The 22,545-nt window shown below is 41.3% G+C and overlaps 15 non-coding genes across 15 annotated transcripts; all 15 read right to left on the reverse strand.

Moving 5' to 3' along the window:
* Positions 1–902: 902 nt before the first annotated feature.
* On the reverse strand, positions 903–988 carry TRNAY-AUA (transfer RNA tyrosine (anticodon AUA)). The gene is given in 2 exon segments: positions 903–938; positions 952–988. It is a non-coding gene; the product is annotated as a tRNA-Tyr (tRNA).
* A 2,497-nt stretch (positions 989–3,485) lies between these two features.
* Positions 3,486–3,571, reverse strand: TRNAY-AUA (transfer RNA tyrosine (anticodon AUA)). Its single transcript is given in 2 exon segments — positions 3,486–3,521; positions 3,535–3,571. It is a non-coding gene; the product is annotated as a tRNA-Tyr (tRNA).
* Positions 3,572–5,423: 1,852 nt separating this feature from the next.
* Positions 5,424–5,509, reverse strand: TRNAY-GUA (transfer RNA tyrosine (anticodon GUA)). Its single transcript is given in 2 exon segments — positions 5,424–5,459; positions 5,473–5,509. It is a non-coding gene; the product is annotated as a tRNA-Tyr (tRNA).
* A 559-nt stretch (positions 5,510–6,068) lies between these two features.
* On the reverse strand, positions 6,069–6,154 carry TRNAY-GUA (transfer RNA tyrosine (anticodon GUA)). Its single transcript is given in 2 exon segments — positions 6,069–6,104; positions 6,118–6,154. It is a non-coding gene; the product is annotated as a tRNA-Tyr (tRNA).
* A 1,160-nt stretch (positions 6,155–7,314) lies between these two features.
* Positions 7,315–7,400, reverse strand: TRNAY-GUA (transfer RNA tyrosine (anticodon GUA)). Its single transcript is given in 2 exon segments — positions 7,315–7,350; positions 7,364–7,400. It is a non-coding gene; the product is annotated as a tRNA-Tyr (tRNA).
* Positions 7,401–7,959: 559 nt separating this feature from the next.
* TRNAY-GUA (transfer RNA tyrosine (anticodon GUA)) lies at positions 7,960–8,045 on the reverse strand. Its single transcript is given in 2 exon segments — positions 7,960–7,995; positions 8,009–8,045. It is a non-coding gene; the product is annotated as a tRNA-Tyr (tRNA).
* A 560-nt stretch (positions 8,046–8,605) lies between these two features.
* On the reverse strand, positions 8,606–8,691 carry TRNAY-AUA (transfer RNA tyrosine (anticodon AUA)). Its single transcript is given in 2 exon segments — positions 8,606–8,641; positions 8,655–8,691. It is a non-coding gene; the product is annotated as a tRNA-Tyr (tRNA).
* A 1,791-nt stretch (positions 8,692–10,482) lies between these two features.
* On the reverse strand, positions 10,483–10,568 carry TRNAY-AUA (transfer RNA tyrosine (anticodon AUA)). Its single transcript is given in 2 exon segments — positions 10,483–10,518; positions 10,532–10,568. It is a non-coding gene; the product is annotated as a tRNA-Tyr (tRNA).
* A 2,497-nt stretch (positions 10,569–13,065) lies between these two features.
* Positions 13,066–13,151, reverse strand: TRNAY-AUA (transfer RNA tyrosine (anticodon AUA)). The gene is given in 2 exon segments: positions 13,066–13,101; positions 13,115–13,151. It is a non-coding gene; the product is annotated as a tRNA-Tyr (tRNA).
* Positions 13,152–15,648: 2,497 nt separating this feature from the next.
* TRNAY-AUA (transfer RNA tyrosine (anticodon AUA)) lies at positions 15,649–15,734 on the reverse strand. The gene is given in 2 exon segments: positions 15,649–15,684; positions 15,698–15,734. It is a non-coding gene; the product is annotated as a tRNA-Tyr (tRNA).
* Positions 15,735–17,586: 1,852 nt separating this feature from the next.
* TRNAY-GUA (transfer RNA tyrosine (anticodon GUA)) lies at positions 17,587–17,672 on the reverse strand. Its single transcript is given in 2 exon segments — positions 17,587–17,622; positions 17,636–17,672. It is a non-coding gene; the product is annotated as a tRNA-Tyr (tRNA).
* Positions 17,673–18,231: 559 nt separating this feature from the next.
* On the reverse strand, positions 18,232–18,317 carry TRNAY-GUA (transfer RNA tyrosine (anticodon GUA)). Its single transcript is given in 2 exon segments — positions 18,232–18,267; positions 18,281–18,317. It is a non-coding gene; the product is annotated as a tRNA-Tyr (tRNA).
* Positions 18,318–19,477: 1,160 nt separating this feature from the next.
* On the reverse strand, positions 19,478–19,563 carry TRNAY-GUA (transfer RNA tyrosine (anticodon GUA)). Its single transcript is given in 2 exon segments — positions 19,478–19,513; positions 19,527–19,563. It is a non-coding gene; the product is annotated as a tRNA-Tyr (tRNA).
* A 559-nt stretch (positions 19,564–20,122) lies between these two features.
* Positions 20,123–20,208, reverse strand: TRNAY-GUA (transfer RNA tyrosine (anticodon GUA)). The gene is given in 2 exon segments: positions 20,123–20,158; positions 20,172–20,208. It is a non-coding gene; the product is annotated as a tRNA-Tyr (tRNA).
* A 560-nt stretch (positions 20,209–20,768) lies between these two features.
* Positions 20,769–20,854, reverse strand: TRNAY-AUA (transfer RNA tyrosine (anticodon AUA)). Its single transcript is given in 2 exon segments — positions 20,769–20,804; positions 20,818–20,854. It is a non-coding gene; the product is annotated as a tRNA-Tyr (tRNA).
* Positions 20,855–22,545: the final 1,691 nt, after the last annotated feature.

Here is a 22,545-nt window from a genome sequence, read left to right on the forward strand (position 1 = left end):
CATTTCCCTTGAGAAATCAAGATTGTCAAGGGGATTCTGCTGTTTTGCCAGTTCATAGCAAGAGATGGGGATCCAAAACACCTGACAGGAAACCAATGAAGATTCGTGTTGGACAGAAAAATAACGTGGCCACAGCCTCAAAGCAAAAGGCATCTATTTTCAGTGATGAAATATAATATAATTATAAATTGTCTGTTATTTTACTTTCCAAGTATTTTACTTTCCAAGTATTCAATAAAATGTGCATTTGGCAAGAGTCCTTCGAGCCGGATTTGAACCAGCGACCTAAGGATGCCTGTTTTACCACTACAGTCCTCCCCTCTACCAACTGAGCTATCGAAGGCTTGGCATATCAACTCTAGCAAATTCAATACGAGCTTCCACTTCAACCGTCGACTTGTAAACATCTCTTGCAATTCGTGCAAAATACTACAAATTTGGCTTGTGAGGTTCCCGAATTGAGTAAAAGCACATCAGTTCCCAATTAAAAAAATGACCCCCTCCGCAGTCTCCCGCATGTTACTGACCACCATACTAAGGGGGAAAAGTTGAAAGGCGGCACCTCACAGGCCATCTCCTCAGAGTATTCAGCCGCGTTGGGCCTTGACAATATTTTAATATCTTGGATGGTGTATAGTGTTCTCTCATTTCCCTTGAGAAATCAAGATTGTCAAGGGGATTCTGCTGTTTTGCCAGTTCATAGCAAGAGATGGGGATCCAAAACACCTCACAGGAAACCAATGAAGATTTGTGTTGGACAGAAAAATAAGGTGGTCACAGCCTCAAAGCAAAAGGCATCTATTTTCAGTGATGAAATATAATATAATTATAAATTGTCTGTTATTTTACTTTCCAAGTATTTTACTTTCCAAGTATTCAATAAAATGTGCATTTGGCAAAAGTCCTTCGAGCCGGATTTGAACCAGCGACCTAAGGATGCCTGTTTTACCACTATAGTCCTCCGCTCTACCAACTGAGCTATCAAATGCTTGGCAAATCAGTCTCTAGCAAGCTCAATACGAGCTTCCACTTCAACCATCGACATTCAAACATCTCTTGTAATTCGTGCAAAATACTACAAATTTGGCTTGTGAGGTTCCCGAATTGAGTAAAAGCACATCAGTTCACAATTAAAAAAATGACCCCCTCCGCAGTCTCCCGCATGTTACTGACCACCATACAAAGGAGGAAAAGTTGAAAGGCGGCGCCTCACAGGCCATCTCCTCAGAGTATTCATCAGTGTTCGGCCTTGACAATATTTTAATATCTTGGATGGTGTATAGTGTTCTCCCATTTCCCTTGAGAAATCAAGATTGTCAAGGGGATTCTGCTGTTTTGTCAGTTCATAGCAAGAGATGGGGATCCAAAATACCTCACAGGAAACCAACGAAGATTGGTGTCGGACAGAAAAATAAAGTGGCCACAGCCTCAAAGCAAAAGGCATCTATTTTCAGTGATGAAATATAATATAATTATAAATTGTCTGTTATTTTACTTTCCAAGTATTTTACTTTCCAAGTATTCAATAAAATGTGCATTTGGCAAAAGTCCCTCGAGCCGGATTTGAACCAGCCACCTAAGGATGCCTGTTTTACCATTACAGTCCTCTGCTCTACCAACTGAGCTATCGAAGGCTTGGCAAATCGTTCTCTAGCAAACTCAATACGAGCTTCCACTTCAACCGTCGACTTGTAAACATCTCTTGCAATTCGTGCAAAATACTACAAATTTGGCTTGTGACGTTCCCGAATTGAGTAAAAGCACATCAGTTCCCAATGAAAAAAATGACCCCCTCCGCAGTCTCCCGCATGTTACTGACCACCATACTAAGGGGGAAAAGTTGAAAGGCGGCGCCTCACAGGCCATCTCCTCAGAGTATTCAGCCGTGTTGGGCCTTGACAATATTTTAATATCTTGGATGGTGTATACTGTTCTCTCATTTCCCTTGAGAAATCAAGATTGTCAAGGGGATTCTGCTGTTTTGCCAGTTCATAGCAAGAGATGGGGATCTGAAACACCTCACAGGAAACCAATGAAGATTGGTGTTGGACAGAAACATAACGTGGCCACAGCCTCAAAGCAAAAGGCATCTATTTTCAGTGATGAAATATAATATATTTATAAATTGTCTGTTATTTTATTTTCCAAGTATTTTACTTTCCAAGTATTCAATAAAATTTGCATTTGGCAAAAGTCCTTCGAGCCGGATTTGAACCAGCGACCTAAGGATGCCTGTTTTAACACTACAGTCCTCCGCTCTACCAACTGAGCTTTCGAAGGCTTGGCAAATCATTCTCTAGCAAACTCAATACGAGCTTCCACTTCAACCGTCGACTTGTAAACATCTCTTGCAATTCGTGCGAAATACTACAAATTTGGCTTGTGAGGTTCCCGAATTGAGTAAAAGCACATCAGTTCCCAATTAAAAAAATGACCCCCTCCGCAGTCTCCTGCATGTTAATGACCACCATACTAAGGGGGAAAAGTTGAAAGGCGGCGCCTCACAGGCCATCTCCTCAGAGTATTCAGCCGTGTTGGGCCTTGACAATATTTTAATATCTTGGATGGTGTATAGTGTTCTCTCATTTCCCTTGAGAAATCAAGATTGTCAAGGGGATTCTGCTGTTTTGCCAGTTCATAGCAAGAGATGGGGATCCAAAACACCTGACAGGAAACCAATGAAGATTCGTGTTGGACAGAAAAATAACGTGGCCACAGCCTCAAAGCAAAAGGCATCTATTTTCAGTGATGAAATATAATATAATTATAAATTGTCTGTTATTTTACTTTCCAAGTATTTTACTTTCCAAGTATTCAATAAAATGTGCATTTGGCAAGAGTCCTTCGAGCCGGATTTGAACCAGCGACCTAAGGATGCCTGTTTTACCACTACAGTCCTCCCCTCTACCAACTGAGCTATCGAAGGCTTGGCATATCAACTCTAGCAAATTCAATACGAGCTTCCACTTCAACCGTCGACTTGTAAACATCTCTTGCAATTCGTGCAAAATACTACAAATTTGGCTTGTGAGGTTCCCGAATTGAGTAAAAGCACATCAGTTCCCAATTAAAAAAATGACCCCCTCCACAGTCTCCCGCATGTTACTGACCACCATACTAAGGGGGAAAAGTTGAAAGGCGGCACCTCACAGGCCATCTCCTCAGAGTATTCAGCCGCGTTGGGCCTTGACAATATTTTAATATCTTGGATGGTGTATAGTGTTCTCTCATTTCCCTTGAGAAATCAAGATTGTCAAGGGGATTCTGCTGTTTTGCCAGTTCATAGCAAGAGATGGGGATCCAAAACACCTCACAGGAAACCAATGAAGATTTGTGTTGGACAGAAAAATAAGGTGGTCACAGCCTCAAAGCAAAAGGCATCTATTTTCAGTGATGAAATATAATATAATTATAAATTGTCTGTTATTTTACTTTCCAAGTATTTTACTTTCCAAGTATTCAATAAAATGTGCATTTGGCAAAAGTCCTTCGAGCCGGATTTGAACCAGCGACCTAAGGATGCCTGTTTTACCACTATAGTCCTCCGCTCTACCAACTGAGCTATCAAATGCTTGGCAAATCAGTCTCTAGCAAGCTCAATACGAGCTTCCACTTCAACCATCGACATTCAAACATCTCTTGTAATTCGTGCAAAATACTACAAATTTGGCTTGTGAGGTTCCCGAATTGAGTAAAAGCACATCAGTTCACAATTAAAAAAATGACCCCCTCCGCAGTCTCCCGCATGTTACTGACCACCATACAAAGGAGGAAAAGTTGAAAGGCGGCGCCTCACAGGCCATCTCCTCAGAGTATTCATCAGTGTTCGGCCTTGACAATATTTTAATATCTTGGATGGTGTATAGTGTTCTCCCATTTCCCTTGAGAAATCAAGATTGTCAAGGGGATTCTGCTGTTTTGTCAGTTCATAGCAAGAGATGGGGATCCAAAATACCTCACAGGAAACCAACGAAGATTGGTGTCGGACAGAAAAATAAAGTGGCCACAGCCTCAAAGCAAAAGGCATCTATTTTCAGTGATGAAATATAATATAATTATAAATTGTCTGTTATTTTACTTTCCAAGTATTTTACTTTCCAAGTATTCAATAAAATGTGCATTTGGCAAAAGTCCCTCGAGCCGGATTTGAACCAGCCACCTAAGGATGCCTGTTTTACCATTACAGTCCTCTGCTCTACCAACTGAGCTATCGAAGGCTTGGCAAATCGTTCTCTAGCAAACTCAATACGAGCTTCCACTTCAACCGTCGACTTGTAAACATCTCTTGCAATTCGTGCAAAATACTACAAATTTGGCTTGTGACGTTCCCGAATTGAGTAAAAGCACATCAGTTCCCAATGAAAAAAATGACCCCCTCCGCAGTCTCCCGCATGTTACTGACCACCATACTAAGGGGGAAAAGTTGAAAGGCGGCGCCTCACAGGCCATCTCCTCAGAGTATTCAGCCGTGTTGGGCCTTGACAATATTTTAATATCTTGGATGGTGTATACTGTTCTCTCATTTCCCTTGAGAAATCAAGATTGTCAAGGGGATTCTGCTGTTTTGCCAGTTCATAGCAAGAGATGGGGATCTGAAACACCTCACAGGAAACCAATGAAGATTGGTGTTGGACAGAAACATAACGTGGCCACAGCCTCAAAGCAAAAGGCATCTATTTTCAGTGATGAAATATAATATAATTATAAATTGTCTGTTATTTTATTTTCCAAGTATTTTACTTTCCAAGTATTCAATAAAATTTGCATTTGGCAAAAGTCCTTCGAGCCGGATTTGAACCAGCGACCTAAGGATGCCTGTTTTACCACTACAGTCCTCCGCTCTACCAACTGAGCTTTCGAAGGCTTGGCAAATCATTCTCTAGCAAACTCAATACGAGCTTCCACTTCAACCGTCGACTTGTAAACATCTCTTGCAATTCGTGCAAAATACTACAAATTTGGCTTGTGAGGTTCCCGAATTGAGTAAAAGCACATCAGTTCCCAATTAAAAAAATGACCCCCTCCGCAGTCGCCCGCATGTTACTGACCACCATACTAAGGGGGAAAAGTTGAAAGGCGGCACCTCACAGGCCATCTCCTCAGAGTATTCAGCCGCGTTGGGCCTTGACAATATTTTAATATCTTGGATGGTGTATAGTGTTCTCTCATTTCTCTTGAGAAATCAAGATTGTCAAGGGGATTCTGCTGTTTTGCCAGTTCATAGCAAGAGATGGGGATCCAAAACACCTCACAGGAAATCAATGAAGATTCGTGTTGGACAGAAAAATAACGTGGTCACAGCCTCAAAGCAAAAGGCATCTATTTTCAGTGATGAAATATAATATAATTATAAATTGTCTGTTATTTTACTTTCCAAGTATTTTACTTTCCAAGTATTCAATAAAATGTGCATTTGGCAAAAGTCCTTCGAACCGGATTTGAACCAGTGACCTAAGGATGCCTGTTTTACCACTACAGTCCTCCGCTCTACCAACTGAGCTATCGAAGGCTTGGCAAATCAACTCTAGCAAACTCAATACGAGCTTCCACTTCAACCGTCGACTTGTAAACATCTCTTGCAATTCGTGCAAAATACTACAAATTTGGCTTGTGAGGTTCCCGAATTGAGTAAAAGCACATCAGTTCCCAATTAAAAAAATGACCCCCTCCGCAGTCGCCCGCATGTTACTGACCACCATACTAAGGGGGAAAAGTTGAAAGGCGGCACCTCACAGGCCATCTCCTCAGAGTATTCAGCCGCGTTGGGCCTTGACAATATTTTAATATCTTGGATGGTGTATAGTGTTCTCTCATTTCTCTTGAGAAATCAAGATTGTCAAGGGGATTCTGCTGTTTTGCCAGTTCATAGCAAGAGATGGGGATCCAAAACACCTCACAGGAAACCAATGAAGATTCGTGTTGGACAGAAAAATAACGTGGTCACAGCCTCAAAGCAAAAGGCATCTATTTTCAGTGATGAAATATAATATAATTATAAATTGTCTGTTATTTTACTTTCCAAGTATTTTACTTTCCAAGTATTCAATAAAATGTGCATTTGGCAAAAGTCCTTCGAACCGGATTTGAACCAGTGACCTAAGGATGATTGTTTTACCACTACAGTCCTCCGCTCTACCAACTGAGCTATCGAAGGCTTGGCAAATCAACTCTAGCAAACTCAATACGAGCTTCCACTTCAACCGCCGACTTGTAAACATCTCTTGCAATTCGTGCAAAATACTACAAATTTGGCTTGTGAGGTTCCCGAATTGAGTAAAAGCACATCAGTTCCCAATTAAAAAAATGACCCCCTCCGCAGTCTCCCGCATGTTACTGACCACCATACTAAGGGGGAAAAGTTGAAAGGCGGCACCTCACAGGCCATCTCCTCAGAGTATTCAGCCGCGTTGGGCCTTGACAATATTTTAATATCTTGGATGGTGTATAGTGTTCTCTCATTTCCCTTGAGAAATCAAGATTGTCAAGGGGATTCTGCTGTTTTGCCAGTTCATAGCAAGAGATGGGGATCCAAAACACCTCACAGGAAACCAATGAAGATTTGTGTTGGACAGAAAAATAAGGTGGTCACAGCCTCAAAGCAAAAGGCATCTATTTTCAGTGATGAAATATAATATAATTATAAATTGTCTGTTATTTTACTTTCCAAGTATTTTACTTTCCAAGTATTCAATAAAATGTGCATTTGGCAAAAGTCCTTTGAGCCGGATTTGAATCAGCGACGAGCTATCGAAGGCTTGGCAAATCATTCTCTAGCAAACTCAATACGAGCTTCCACTTCAACCGTCCACTTGTAAACATCTCTTGCAATTCGTGCAAAATACTACAAATTTGGCTTGTGAGGTTCCCGAATTGAGTAAAAGCACATCAGTTCCCAATTAAAAAAATGACCCCCTCCGCAGTCTCCCGCATGTTAATGACCACTATACTAAGGGGGAAAAGTTGAAAGGCGGCGCCTCACAGGCCATCTCCTCAGAGTATTCAGCCGTGTTGGGCCTTGACAATATTTTAATATCTTGGATGGTGTATAGTGTTCTCTCATTTCCCTTGAGAAATCAAGATTGTCAAGGGGATTCTGCTGTTTTGCCAGTTCATAGCAAGAGATGGGGATCCAAAACACCTGACAGGAAACCAATGAAGATTCGTGTTGGACAGAAAAATAACGTGGCCACAGCCTCAAAGCAAAAGGCATCTATTTTCAGTGATGAAATATAATATAATTATAAATTGTCTGTTATTTTACTTTCCAAGTATTTTACTTTCCAAGTATTCAATAAAATGTGCATTTGGCAAAAGTCCTTCGAACCGGATTTGAACCAGTGACCTAAGGATGCCTGTTTTACTACTACAGTCCTCCGCTCTACCAACTGAGCTATCGAAGGCTTGGCAAATCAACTCTAGCAAACTCAATATGAGCTTCCACTTCAACCGTCGACTTGTAAACATCTCTTGCAATTCGTGCAAAATACTACAAATTTGGCTTGTGAGGTTCCCGAATTGAGTAAAAGCACATCAGTTCACAATTAAAAAAATGACCCCCTCCGCAGTCGCCCGCATGTTACTGACCACCATACTCAGGGGGAAAAGTTGAAAGTCGGCACCTCACAGGCCATCTCCTCAGAGTATTCAGCCGCGTTGGGCCTTGACAATATTTTAATATCTTGGATGGTGTATAGTGTTCTCTCATTTCTCTTGAGAAATCAAGATTGTCAAGGGGATTCTGCTGTTTTGCCAGTTCATAGCAAGAGATGGGGATCCAAAACACCTCACAGGAAACCAATGAAGATTCGTGTTGGACAGAAAAATAACGTGGCCACAGCCTCAAAGCAAAAGGCATCTATTTTCAGTGATGAAATATAATATAATTATAAATTGTCTGTTATTTTACTTTCCAAGTATTTTACTTTCCAAGTATTCAATAAAATGTGCATTTGGCAAAAGTCCTTCGAGCTGGATTTGAACCAGCGACCTAAGGATGCCTGTTTTACCACTACAGTCCTCCGCTCTACCAACTGAGCTATCGAAGGCTTGGCAAATCAGTCTCTAGCAAGCTCAATACGAGCTTCCACTTCAACCGTCGACATTCAAACATCTCTTGCAATTCGTGCAAAATACTACAAATTTGGCTTGTGAGGTTCCCGAATTGAGTAAAAGCACATCAGTTCACAATTTAAAAAATGACCCCCTCCGCAGTCTCCCGCATGTTACTGACCACCATACAAAGGAGGAAAAGTTGAAAGGCGGCGCCTCACAGGCCATCTCCTCAGAGTATTCATCAGTGTTCGGCCTTGACAATATTTTAATATCTTGGATGGTGTATAGTGTTCTCCCATTTCCCTTGAGAAATCAAGATTGTCAAGGGGATTCTGCTGTTTTGTCAGTTCATAGCAAGAGATGGGGATCCAAAATACCTCACAGGAAAACAACGAAGATTGGTGTCGGACAGAAAAATAACGTGGCCACAGCCTCAAAGCAAAAGGCATCTATTTTCAGTGATGAAATATAATATAATTATAAATTGTCTGTTATTTTACTTTCCAAGTATTTTACTTTCCAAGTATTCAATAAAATGTGCATTTGGCAAAAGTCCTTCGAGCCAGATTTGAACCAGCGACCTAAGGATGCCTGTTTTACCACTATAGTCCTCCGCTCTACCAACTGAGCTATCGAAGGCTTGGCAAATCGTTTTCTAGCAAACTCAATACGAGCTTCCACTTCAACCGTCGACTTGTAAACATCTCTTGCAATTCGTGCAAAATACTACAAATTTGGCTTGTGACGTTCCCGAATTGAGTAAAAGCACATCAGTTCACAATTTAAAAAATGACCCCCTCCGCAGTCTCCCGCATGTTACTGACCACCATACAAAGGAGGAAAAGTTGAAAGGCGGCGCCTCACAGGCCATCTCCTCAGAGTATTCATCAGTGTTCGGCCTTGACAATATTTTAATATCTTGGATGGTGTATAGTGTTCTCCCATTTCCCTTGAGAAATCAAGATTGTCAAGGGGATTCTGCTGTTTTGTCAGTTCATAGCAAGAGATGGGGATCCAAAATACCTCACAGGAAAACAACGAAGATTGGTGTCGGACAGAAAAATAATGTGGCCACAGCCTCAAAGCAAAAGGCATCTATTTTCAGTGATGAAATATAATATAATTATAAATTGTCTGTTATTTTGCTTTCCAAGTATTTTACTTTCCAAGTATTCAATAAAATGTGCATTTGGCAAAAGTCCTTTGAGCCGGATTTGAATCAGCGACGAGCTATCGAAGGCTTGGCAAATCATTCTCTAGCAAACTCAATACGAGCTTCCACTTCAACCGTCCACTTGTAAACATCTCTTGCAATTCGTGCAAAATACTACAAATTTGGCTTGTGAGGTTCCCGAATTGAGTAAAAGCACATCAGTTCCCAATTAAAAAAATGACCCCCTCCGCAGTCTCCCGCATGTTAATGACCACTATACTAAGGGGGAAAAGTTGAAAGGCGGCGCCTCACAGGCCATCAGCTCAGAGTATTCAGCCGTGTTGGGCCTTGACAATATTTTAATATCTTGGATGGTGTATAGTGTTCTCTCATTTCCCTTGAGAAATCAAGATTGTCAAGGGGATTCTGCTGTTTTGCCAGTTCATAGCAAGAGATGGGGATCCAAAACACCTGACAGGAAACCAATGAAGATTCGTGTTGGACAGAAAAATAACGTGGCCACAGCCTCAAAGCAAAAGGCATCTATTTTCAGTGATGAAATATAATATAATTATAAATTGTCTGTTATTTTACTTTCCAAGTATTTTACTTTCCAAGTATTCAATAAAATGTGCATTTGGCAAGAGTCCTTCGGGCCGGATTTGAACCAGCGACCTACCACTACAGTCCTCCCCTCTACCAACTGAGCTATCGAAGGCTTGGCATATCAACTCTAGCAAACTCAATACGAGCTTCCACTTCAACCGTCGACTTGTAAACATCTCTTGCAATTCGTGCAAAATACTACAAATTTGGCTTGTGAGGTTCCCGAATTGAGTAAAAGCACATTAGTTCCCAATTAAAAAAATGACCCCCTCCGCAGTCTCCCGCATGTTACTGACCACCATACTAAGGGGGAAAAGTTGAAAGGCGGCACCTCACAGGCCATCTCCTCAGAGTATTCAGCCGCGTTGGGCCTTGACAATATTTTAATATCTTGGATGGTGTATAGTGTTCTCTCATTTCCCTTGAGAAATCAAGATTGTCAAGGGGATTCTGCTGTTTTGCCAGTTCATAGCAAGAGATGGGGATCCAAAACACCTCACAGGAAACCAATGAAGATTTGTGTTGGACAGAAAAATAAGGTGGTCACAGCCTCAAAGCAAAAGGCATCTATTTTCAGTGATGAAATATAATATAATTATAAATTGTCTGTTATTTTACTTTCCAAGTATTTTACTTTCCAAGTATTCAATAAAATGTGCATTTGGCAAAAGTCCTTCGAGCCGGATTTGAACCAGCGACCTAAGGATGCCTGTTTTACCACTATAGTCCTCCGCTCTACCAACTGAGCTATCAAAGGCTTGGCAAATCAGTCTCTAGCAAGCTCAATACGAGCTTCCACTTCAACCGTCGACATTCAAACATCTCTTGCAATTCGTGCAAAATACTACAAATTTGGCTTGTGAGGTTCCCGAATTGAGTAAAAGCACATCAGTTCACAATTAAAAAAATGACCCCCTCCGCAGTCTCCCGCATGTTACTGACCACCATACAAAGGAGGAAAAGTTGAAAGGCGGCGCCTCACAGGCCATCTCCTCAGAGTATTCATCAGTGTTCGGCCTTGACAATATTTTAATATCTTGGATGGTGTATAGTGTTCTCCCATTTCCCTTGAGAAATCAAGATTGTCAAGGGGATTCTGCTGTTTTGTCAGTTCATAGCAAGAGATGGGGATCCAAAATACCTCACAGGAAACCAACGAAGATTGGTGTCGGACAGAAAAATAACGTGGCCACAGCCTCAAAGCAAAAGGCATCTATTTTCAGTGATGAAATATAATATAATTATAAATTGTCTGTTATTTTACTTTCCAAGTATTTTACTTTCCAAGTATTCAATAAAATGTGCATTTGGCAAAAGTCCCTCGAGCCGGATTTGAACCAGCCACCTAAGGATGCCTGTTTTACCATTACAGTCCTCTGCTCTACCAACTGAGCTATCGAAGGCTTGGCAAATCGTTCTCTAGCAAACTCAATACGAGCTTCCACTTCAACCGTCGACTTGTAAACATCTCTTGCAATTCGTGCAAAATACTACAAATTTGGCTTGTGACGTTCCCGAATTGAGTAAAAGCACATCAGTTCCCAATGAAAAAAATGACCCCCTCCGCAGTCTCCCGCATGTTACTGACCACCATACTAAGGGGGAAAAGTTGAAAGGCGGCGCCTCACAGGCCATCTCCTCAGAGTATTCAGCCGTGTTGGGCCTTGACAATATTTTAATATCTTGGATGGTGTATACTGTTCTCTCATTTCCCTTGAGAAATCAAGATTGTCAAGGGGATTCTGCTGTTTTGCCAGTTCATAGCAAGAGATGGGGATCTGAAACACCTCACAGGAAACCAATGAAGATTGGTGTTGGACAGAAACATAACGTGGCCACAGCCTCAAAGCAAAAGGCATCTATTTTCAGTGATGAAATATAATATATTTATAAATTGTCTGTTATTTTATTTTCCAAGTATTTTACTTTCCAAGTATTCAATAAAATTTGCATTTGGCAAAAGTCCTTCGAGCCGGATTTGAACCAGCGACCTAAGGATGCCTGTTTTAACACTACAGTCCTCCGCTCTACCAACTGAGCTTTCGAAGGCTTGGCAAATCATTCTCTAGCAAACTCAATACGAGCTTCCACTTCAACCGTCGACTTGTAAACATCTCTTGCAATTCGTGCAAAATACTACAAATTTGGCTTGTGAGGTTCCCGAATTGAGTAAAAGCACATCAGTTCCCAATTAAAAAAATGACCCCCTCCGCAGTCTCCTGCATGTTAATGACCACCATACTAAGGGGGAAAAGTTGAAAGGCGGCGCCTCACAGGCCATCTCCTCAGAGTATTCAGCCGTGTTGGGCCTTGACAATATTTTAATATCTTGGATGGTGTATAGTGTTCTCTCATTTCCCTTGAGAAATCAAGATTGTCAAGGGGATTCTGCTGTTTTGCCAGTTCATAGCAAGAGATGGGGATCCAAAACACCTGACAGGAAACCAATGAAGATTCGTGTTGGACAGAAAAATAACGTGGCCACAGCCTCAAAGCAAAAGGCATCTATTTTCAGTGATGAAATATAATATAATTACAAATTGTCTGTTATTTTACTTTCCAAGTATTTTACTTTCCAAGTATTCAATAAAATGTGCATTTGGCAAGAGTCCTTCGAGCCGGATTTGAACCAGCGACCTAAGGATGCCTGTTTTACCACTACAGTCCTCCCCTCTACCAACTGAGCTATCGAAGGCTTGGCATATCAACTCTAGCAAATTCAATACGAGCTTCCACTTCAACCGTCGACTTGTAAACATCTCTTGCAATTCGTGCAAAATACTACAAATTTGGCTTGTGAGGTTCCCGAATTGAGTAAAAGCACATCAGTTCCCAATTAAAAAAATGACCCCCTCCGCAGTCTCCCGCATGTTACTGACCACCATACTAAGGGGGAAAAGTTGAAAGGCGGCACCTCACAGGCCATCTCCTCAGAGTATTCAGCCGCGTTGGGCCTTGACAATATTTTAATATCTTGGATGGTGTATAGTGTTCTCTCATTTCCCTTGAGAAATCAAGATTGTCAAGGGGATTCTGCTGTTTTGCCAGTTCATAGCAAGAGATGGGGATCCAAAACACCTCACAGGAAACCAATGAAGATTTGTGTTGGACAGAAAAATAAGGTGGTCACAGCCTCAAAGCAAAAGGCATCTATTTTCAGTGATGAAATATAATATAATTATAAATTGTCTGTTATTTTACTTTCCAAGTATTTTACTTTCCAAGTATTCAATAAAATGTGCATTTGGCAAAAGTCCTTCGAGCCGGATTTGAACCAGCGACCTAAGGATGCCTGTTTTACCACTATAGTCCTCCGCTCTACCAACTGAGCTATCAAATGCTTGGCAAATCAGTCTCTAGCAAGCTCAATACGAGCTTCCACTTCAACCATCGACATTCAAACATCTCTTGTAATTCGTGCAAAATACTACAAATTTGGCTTGTGAGGTTCCCGAATTGAGTAAAAGCACATCAGTTCACAATTAAAAAAATGACCCCCTCCGCAGTCTCCCGCATGTTACTGACCACCATACAAAGGAGGAAAAGTTGAAAGGCGGCGCCTCACAGGCCATCTCCTCAGAGTATTCATCAGTGTTCGGCCTTGACAATATTTTAATATCTTGGATGGTGTATAGTGTTCTCCCATTTCCCTTGAGAAATCAAGATTGTCAAGGGGATTCTGCTGTTTTGTCAGTTCATAGCAAGAGATGGGGATCCAAAATACCTCACAGGAAACCAACGAAGATTGGTGTCGGACAGAAAAATAAAGTGGCCACAGCCTCAAAGCAAAAGGCATCTATTTTCAGTGATGAAATATAATATAATTATAAATTGTCTGTTATTTTACTTTCCAAGTATTTTACTTTCCAAGTATTCAATAAAATGTGCATTTGGCAAAAGTCCCTCGAGCCGGATTTGAACCAGCCACCTAAGGATGCCTGTTTTACCATTACAGTCCTCTGCTCTACCAACTGAGCTATCGAAGGCTTGGCAAATCGTTCTCTAGCAAACTCAATACGAGCTTCCACTTCAACCGTCGACTTGTAAACATCTCTTGCAATTCGTGCAAAATACTACAAATTTGGCTTGTGACGTTCCCGAATTGAGTAAAAGCACATCAGTTCCCAATGAAAAAAATGACCCCCTCCGCAGTCTCCCGCATGTTACTGACCACCATACTAAGGGGGAAAAGTTGAAAGGCGGCGCCTCACAGGCCATCTCCTCAGAGTATTCAGCCGTGTTGGGCCTTGACAATATTTTAATATCTTGGATGGTGTATACTGTTCTCTCATTTCCCTTGAGAAATCAAGATTGTCAAGGGGATTCTGCTGTTTTGCCAGTTCATAGCAAGAGATGGGGATCTGAAACACCTCACAGGAAACCAATCAAGATTGGTGTTGGACAGAAACATAACGTGGCCACAGCCTCAAAGCAAAAGGCATCTATTTTCAGTGATGAAATATAATATATTTATAAATTGTCTGTTATTTTATTTTCCAAGTATTTTACTTTCCAAGTATTCAATAAAATTTGCATTTGGCAAAAGTCCTTCGAGCCGGATTTGAACCAGCGACCTAAGGATGCCTGTTTTAACACTACAGTCCTCCGCTCTACCAACTGAGCTTTCGAAGGCTTGGCAAATCATTCTCTAGCAAACTCAATACGAGCTTCCACTTCAACCGTCGACTTGTAAACATCTCTTGCAATTCGTGCGAAATACTACAAATTTGGCTTGTGAGGTTCCCGAATTGAGTAAAAGCACATCAGTTCCCAATTAAAAAAATGACCCCCTCCGCAGTCTCCTGCATGTTAATGACCACCATACTAAGGGGGAAAAGTTGAAAGGCGGCGCCTCACAGGCCATCTCCTCAGAGTATTCAGCCGTGTTGGGCCTTGACAATATTTTAATATCTTGGATGGTGTATAGTGTTCTCTCATTTCCCTTGAGAAATCAAGATTGTCAAGGGGATTCTGCTGTTTTGCCAGTTCATAGCAAGAGATGGGGATCCAAAACACCTGACAGGAAACCAATGAAGATTCGTGTTGGACAGAAAAATAACGTGGCCACAGCCTCAAAGCAAAAGGCATCTATTTTCAGTGATGAAATATAATATAATTATAAATTGTCTGTTATTTTACTTTCCAAGTATTTTACTTTCCAAGTATTCAATAAAATGTGCATTTGGCAAGAGTCCTTCGAGCCGGATTTGAACCAGCGACCTAAGGATGCCTGTTTTACCACTACAGTCCTCCCCTCTACCAACTGAGCTATCGAAGGCTTGGCATATCAACTCTAGCAAATTCAATACGAGCTTCCACTTCAACCGTCGACTTGTAAACATCTCTTGCAATTCGTGCAAAATACTACAAATTTGGCTTGTGAGGTTCCCGAATTGAGTAAAAGCACATCAGTTCCCAATTAAAAAAATGACCCCCTCCACAGTCTCCCGCATGTTACTGACCACCATACTAAGGGGGAAAAGTTGAAAGGCGGCACCTCACAGGCCATCTCCTCAGAGTATTCAGCCGCGTTGGGCCTTGACAATATTTTAATATCTTGGATGGTGTATAGTGTTCTCTCATTTCCCTTGAGAAATCAAGATTGTCAAGGGGATTCTGCTGTTTTGCCAGTTCATAGCAAGAGATGGGGATCCAAAACACCTCACAGGAAACCAATGAAGATTTGTGTTGGACAGAAAAATAAGGTGGTCACAGCCTCAAAGCAAAAGGCATCTATTTTCAGTGATGAAATATAATATAATTATAAATTGTCTGTTATTTTACTTTCCAAGTATTTTACTTTCCAAGTATTCAATAAAATGTGCATTTGGCAAAAGTCCTTCGAGCCGGATTTGAACCAGCGACCTAAGGATGCCTGTTTTACCACTATAGTCCTCCGCTCTACCAACTGAGCTATCAAATGCTTGGCAAATCAGTCTCTAGCAAGCTCAATACGAGCTTCCACTTCAACCATCGACATTCAAACATCTCTTGTAATTCGTGCAAAATACTACAAATTTGGCTTGTGAGGTTCCCGAATTGAGTAAAAGCACATCAGTTCACAATTAAAAAAATGACCCCCTCCGCAGTCTCCCGCATGTTACTGACCACCATACAAAGGAGGAAAAGTTGAAAGGCGGCGCCTCACAGGCCATCTCCTCAGAGTATTCATCAGTGTTCGGCCTTGACAATATTTTAATATCTTGGATGGTGTATAGTGTTCTCCCATTTCCCTTGAGAAATCAAGATTGTCAAGGGGATTCTGCTGTTTTGTCAGTTCATAGCAAGAGATGGGGATCCAAAATACCTCACAGGAAACCAACGAAGATTGGTGTCGGACAGAAAAATAAAGTGGCCACAGCCTCAAAGCAAAAGGCATCTATTTTCAGTGATGAAATATAATATAATTATAAATTGTCTGTTATTTTACTTTCCAAGTATTTTACTTTCCAAGTATTCAATAAAATGTGCATTTGGCAAAAGTCCCTCGAGCCGGATTTGAACCAGCCACCTAAGGATGCCTGTTTTACCATTACAGTCCTCTGCTCTACCAACTGAGCTATCGAAGGCTTGGCAAATCGTTCTCTAGCAAACTCAATACGAGCTTCCACTTCAACCGTCGACTTGTAAACATCTCTTGCAATTCGTGCAAAATACTACAAATTTGGCTTGTGACGTTCCCGAATTGAGTAAAAGCACATCAGTTCCCAATGAAAAAAATGACCCCCTCCGCAGTCTCCCGCATGTTACTGACCACCATACTAAGGGGGAAAAGTTGAAAGGCGGCGCCTCACAGGCCATCTCCTCAGAGTATTCAGCCGTGTTGGGCCTTGACAATATTTTAATATCTTGGATGGTGTATACTGTTCTCTCATTTCCCTTGAGAAATCAAGATTGTCAAGGGGATTCTGCTGTTTTGCCAGTTCATAGCAAGAGATGGGGATCTGAAACACCTCACAGGAAACCAATGAAGATTGGTGTTGGACAGAAACATAACGTGGCCACAGCCTCAAAGCAAAAGGCATCTATTTTCAGTGATGAAATATAATATAATTATAAATTGTCTGTTATTTTATTTTCCAAGTATTTTACTTTCCAAGTATTCAATAAAATTTGCATTTGGCAAAAGTCCTTCGAGCCGGATTTGAACCAGCGACCTAAGGATGCCTGTTTTACCACTACAGTCCTCCGCTCTACCAACTGAGCTTTCGAAGGCTTGGCAAATCATTCTCTAGCAAACTCAATACGAGCTTCCACTTCAACCGTCGACTTGTAAACATCTCTTGCAATTCGTGCAAAATACTACAAATTTGGCTTGTGAGGTTCCCGAATTGAGTAAAAGCACATCAGTTCCCAATTAAAAAAATGACCCCCTCCGCAGTCGCCCGCATGTTACTGACCACCATACTAAGGGGGAAAAGTTGAAAGGCGGCACCTCACAGGCCATCTCCTCAGAGTATTCAGCCGCGTTGGGCCTTGACAATATTTTAATATCTTGGATGGTGTATAGTGTTCTCTCATTTCTCTTGAGAAATCAAGATTGTCAAGGGGATTCTGCTGTTTTGCCAGTTCATAGCAAGAGATGGGGATCCAAAACACCTCACAGGAAATCAATGAAGATTCGTGTTGGACAGAAAAATAACGTGGTCACAGCCTCAAAGCAAAAGGCATCTATTTTCAGTGATGAAATATAATATAATTATAAATTGTCTGTTATTTTACTTTCCAAGTATTTTACTTTCCAAGTATTCAATAAAATGTGCATTTGGCAAAAGTCCTTCGAACCGGATTTGAACCAGTGACCTAAGGATGCCTGTTTTACCACTACAGTCCTCCGCTCTACCAACTGAGCTATCGAAGGCTTGGCAAATCAACTCTAGCAAACTCAATACGAGCTTCCACTTCAACCGTCGACTTGTAAACATCTCTTGCAATTCGTGCAAAATACTACAAATTTGGCTTGTGAGGTTCCCGAATTGAGTAAAAGCACATCAGTTCCCAATTAAAAAAATGACCCCCTCCGCAGTCGCCCGCATGTTACTGACCACCATACTAAGGGGGAAAAGTTGAAAGGCGGCACCTCACAGGCCATCTCCTCAGAGTATTCAGCCGCGTTGGGCCTTGACAATATTTTAATATCTTGGATGGTGTATAGTGTTCTCTCATTTCTCTTGAGAAATCAAGATTGTCAAGGGGATTCTGCTGTTTTGCCAGTTCATAGCAAGAGATGGGGATCCAAAACACCTCACAGGAAACCAATGAAGATTCGTGTTGGACAGAAAAATAACGTGGTCACAGCCTCAAAGCAAAAGGCATCTATTTTCAGTGATGAAATATAATATAATTATAAATTGTCTGTTATTTTACTTTCCAAGTATTTTACTTTCCAAGTATTCAATAAAATGTGCATTTGGCAAAAGTCCTTCGAACCGGATTTGAACCAGTGACCTAAGGATGATTGTTTTACCACTACAGTCCTCCGCTCTACCAACTGAGCTATCGAAGGCTTGGCAAATCAACTCTAGCAAACTCAATACGAGCTTCCACTTCAACCGCCGACTTGTAAACATCTCTTGCAATTCGTGCAAAATACTACAAATTTGGCTTGTGAGGTTCCCGAATTGAGTAAAAGCACATCAGTTCCCAATTAAAAAAATGACCCCCTCCGCAGTCTCCCGCATGTTACTGACCACCATACTAAGGGGGAAAAGTTGAAAGGCGGCACCTCACAGGCCATCTCCTCAGAGTATTCAGCCGCGTTGGGCCTTGACAATATTTTAATATCTTGGATGGTGTATAGTGTTCTCTCATTTCCCTTGAGAAATCAAGATTGTCAAGGGGATTCTGCTGTTTTGCCAGTTCATAGCAAGAGATGGGGATCCAAAACACCTCACAGGAAACCAATGAAGATTTGTGTTGGACAGAAAAATAAGGTGGTCACAGCCTCAAAGCAAAAGGCATCTATTTTCAGTGATGAAATATAATATAATTATAAATTGTCTGTTATTTTACTTTCCAAGTATTTTACTTTCCAAGTATTCAATAAAATGTGCATTTGGCAAAAGTCCTTTGAGCCGGATTTGAATCAGCGACGAGCTATCGAAGGCTTGGCAAATCATTCTCTAGCAAACTCAATACGAGCTTCCACTTCAACCGTCCACTTGTAAACATCTCTTGCAATTCGTGCAAAATACTACAAATTTGGCTTGTGAGGTTCCCGAATTGAGTAAAAGCACATCAGTTCCCAATTAAAAAAATGACCCCCTCCGCAGTCTCCCGCATGTTAATGACCACTATACTAAGGGGGAAAAGTTGAAAGGCGGCGCCTCACAGGCCATCTCCTCAGAGTATTCAGCCGTGTTGGGCCTTGACAATATTTTAATATCTTGGATGGTGTATAGTGTTCTCTCATTTCCCTTGAGAAATCAAGATTGTCAAGGGGATTCTGCTGTTTTGCCAGTTCATAGCAAGAGATGGGGATCCAAAACACCTGACAGGAAACCAATGAAGATTCGTGTTGGACAGAAAAATAACGTGGCCACAGCCTCAAAGCAAAAGGCATCTATTTTCAGTGATGAAATATAATATAATTATAAATTGTCTGTTATTTTACTTTCCAAGTATTTTACTTTCCAAGTATTCAATAAAATGTGCATTTGGCAAAAGTCCTTCGAACCGGATTTGAACCAGTGACCTAAGGATGCCTGTTTTACTACTACAGTCCTCCGCTCTACCAACTGAGCTATCGAAGGCTTGGCAAATCAACTCTAGCAAACTCAATATGAGCTTCCACTTCAACCGTCGACTTGTAAACATCTCTTGCAATTCGTGCAAAATACTACAAATTTGGCTTGTGAGGTTCCCGAATTGAGTAAAAGCACATCAGTTCACAATTAAAAAAATGACCCCCTCCGCAGTCGCCCGCATGTTACTGACCACCATACTCAGGGGGAAAAGTTGAAAGTCGGCACCTCACAGGCCATCTCCTCAGAGTATTCAGCCGCGTTGGGCCTTGACAATATTTTAATATCTTGGATGGTGTATAGTGTTCTCTCATTTCTCTTGAGAAATCAAGATTGTCAAGGGGATTCTGCTGTTTTGCCAGTTCATAGCAAGAGATGGGGATCCAAAACACCTCACAGGAAACCAATGAAGATTCGTGTTGGACAGAAAAATAACGTGGCCACAGCCTCAAAGCAAAAGGCATCTATTTTCAGTGATGAAATATAATATAATTATAAATTGTCTGTTATTTTACTTTCCAAGTATTTTACTTTCCAAGTATTCAATAAAATGTGCATTTGGCAAAAGTCCTTCGAGCTGGATTTGAACCAGCGACCTAAGGATGCCTGTTTTACCACTACAGTCCTCCGCTCTACCAACTGAGCTATCGAAGGCTTGGCAAATCAGTCTCTAGCAAGCTCAATACGAGCTTCCACTTCAACCGTCGACATTCAAACATCTCTTGCAATTCGTGCAAAATACTACAAATTTGGCTTGTGAGGTTCCCGAATTGAGTAAAAGCACATCAGTTCACAATTTAAAAAATGACCCCCTCCGCAGTCTCCCGCATGTTACTGACCACCATACAAAGGAGGAAAAGTTGAAAGGCGGCGCCTCACAGGCCATCTCCTCAGAGTATTCATCAGTGTTCGGCCTTGACAATATTTTAATATCTTGGATGGTGTATAGTGTTCTCCCATTTCCCTTGAGAAATCAAGATTGTCAAGGGGATTCTGCTGTTTTGTCAGTTCATAGCAAGAGATGGGGATCCAAAATACCTCACAGGAAAACAACGAAGATTGGTGTCGGACAGAAAAATAACGTGGCCACAGCCTCAAAGCAAAAGGCATCTATTTTCAGTGATGAAATATAATATAATTATAAATTGTCTGTTATTTTACTTTCCAAGTATTTTACTTTCCAAGTATTCAATAAAATGTGCATTTGGCAAAAGTCCTTCGAGCCAGATTTGAACCAGCGACCTAAGGATGCCTGTTTTACCACTATAGTCCTCCGCTCTACCAACTGAGCTATCGAAGGCTTGGCAAATCGTTTTCTAGCAAACTCAATACGAGCTTCCACTTCAACCGTCGACTTGTAAACATCTCTTGCAATTCGTGCAAAATACTACAAATTTGGCTTGTGACGTTCCCGAATTGAGTAAAAGCACATCAGTTCACAATTTAAAAAATGACCCCCTCCGCAGTCTCCCGCATGTTACTGACCACCATACAAAGGAGGAAAAGTTGAAAGGCGGCGCCTCACAGGCCATCTCCTCAGAGTATTCATCAGTGTTCGGCCTTGACAATATTTTAATATCTTGGATGGTGTATAGTGTTCTCCCATTTCCCTTGAGAAATCAAGATTGTCAAGGGGATTCTGCTGTTTTGTCAGTTCATAGCAAGAGATGGGGATCCAAAATACCTCACAGGAAAACAACGAAGATTGGTGTCGGACAGAAAAATAATGTGGCCACAGCCTCAAAGCAAAAGGCATCTATTTTCAGTGATGAAATATAATATAATTATAAATTGTCTGTTATTTTGCTTTCCAAGTATTTTACTTTCCAAGTATTCAATAAAATGTGCATTTGGCAAAAGTCCTTTGAGCCGGATTTGAATCAGCGACGAGCTATCGAAGGCTTGGCAAATCATTCTCTAGCAAACTCAATACGAGCTTCCACTTCAACCGTCCACTTGTAAACATCTCTTGCAATTCGTGCAAAATACTACAAATTTGGCTTGTGAGGTTCCCGAATTGAGTAAAAGCACATCAGTTCCCAATTAAAAAAATGACCCCCTCCGCAGTCTCCCGCATGTTAATGACCACTATACTAAGGGGGAAAAGTTGAAAGGCGGCGCCTCACAGGCCATCAGCTCAGAGTATTCAGCCGTGTTGGGCCTTGACAATATTTTAATATCTTGGATGGTGTATAGTGTTCTCTCATTTCCCTTGAGAAATCAAGATTGTCAAGGGGATTCTGCTGTTTTGCCAGTTCATAGCAAGAGATGGGGATCCAAAACACCTGACAGGAAACCAATGAAGATTCGTGTTGGACAGAAAAATAACGTGGCCACAGCCTCAAAGCAAAAGGCATCTATTTTCAGTGATGAAATATAATATAATTATAAATTGTCTGTTATTTTACTTTCCAAGTATTTTACTTTCCAAGTATTCAATAAAATGTGCATTTGGCAAGAGTCCTTCGGGCCGGATTTGAACCAGCGACCTACCACTACAGTCCTCCCCTCTACCAACTGAGCTATCGAAGGCTTGGCATATCAACTCTAGCAAACTCAATACGAGCTTCCACTTCAACCGTCGACTTGTAAACATCTCTTGCAATTCGTGCAAAATACTACAAATTTGGCTTGTGAGGTTCCCGAATTGAGTAAAAGCACATTAGTTCCCAATTAAAAAAATGACCCCCTCCGCAGTCTCCCGCATGTTACTGACCACCATACTAAGGGGGAAAAGTTGAAAGGCGGCACCTCACAGGCCATCTCCTCAGAGTATTCAGCCGCGTTGGGCCTTGACAATATTTTAATATCTTGGATGGTGTATAGTGTTCTCTCATTTCCCTTGAGAAATCAAGATTGTCAAGGGGATTCTGCTGTTTTGCCAGTTCATAGCAAGAGATGGGGATCCAAAACACCTCACAGGAAACCAATGAAGATTTGTGTTGGACAGAAAAATAAGGTGGTCACAGCCTCAAAGCAAAAGGCATCTAT

This window comes from Ambystoma mexicanum, chromosome 1p, assembly GCF_040938575.1.
Source record: "Ambystoma mexicanum isolate Mex_15411 chromosome 1p, UKY_AmexF1_1, whole genome shotgun sequence".
Taxonomy (NCBI): Eukaryota; Metazoa; Chordata; class Amphibia; order Caudata; family Ambystomatidae; genus Ambystoma; species Ambystoma mexicanum.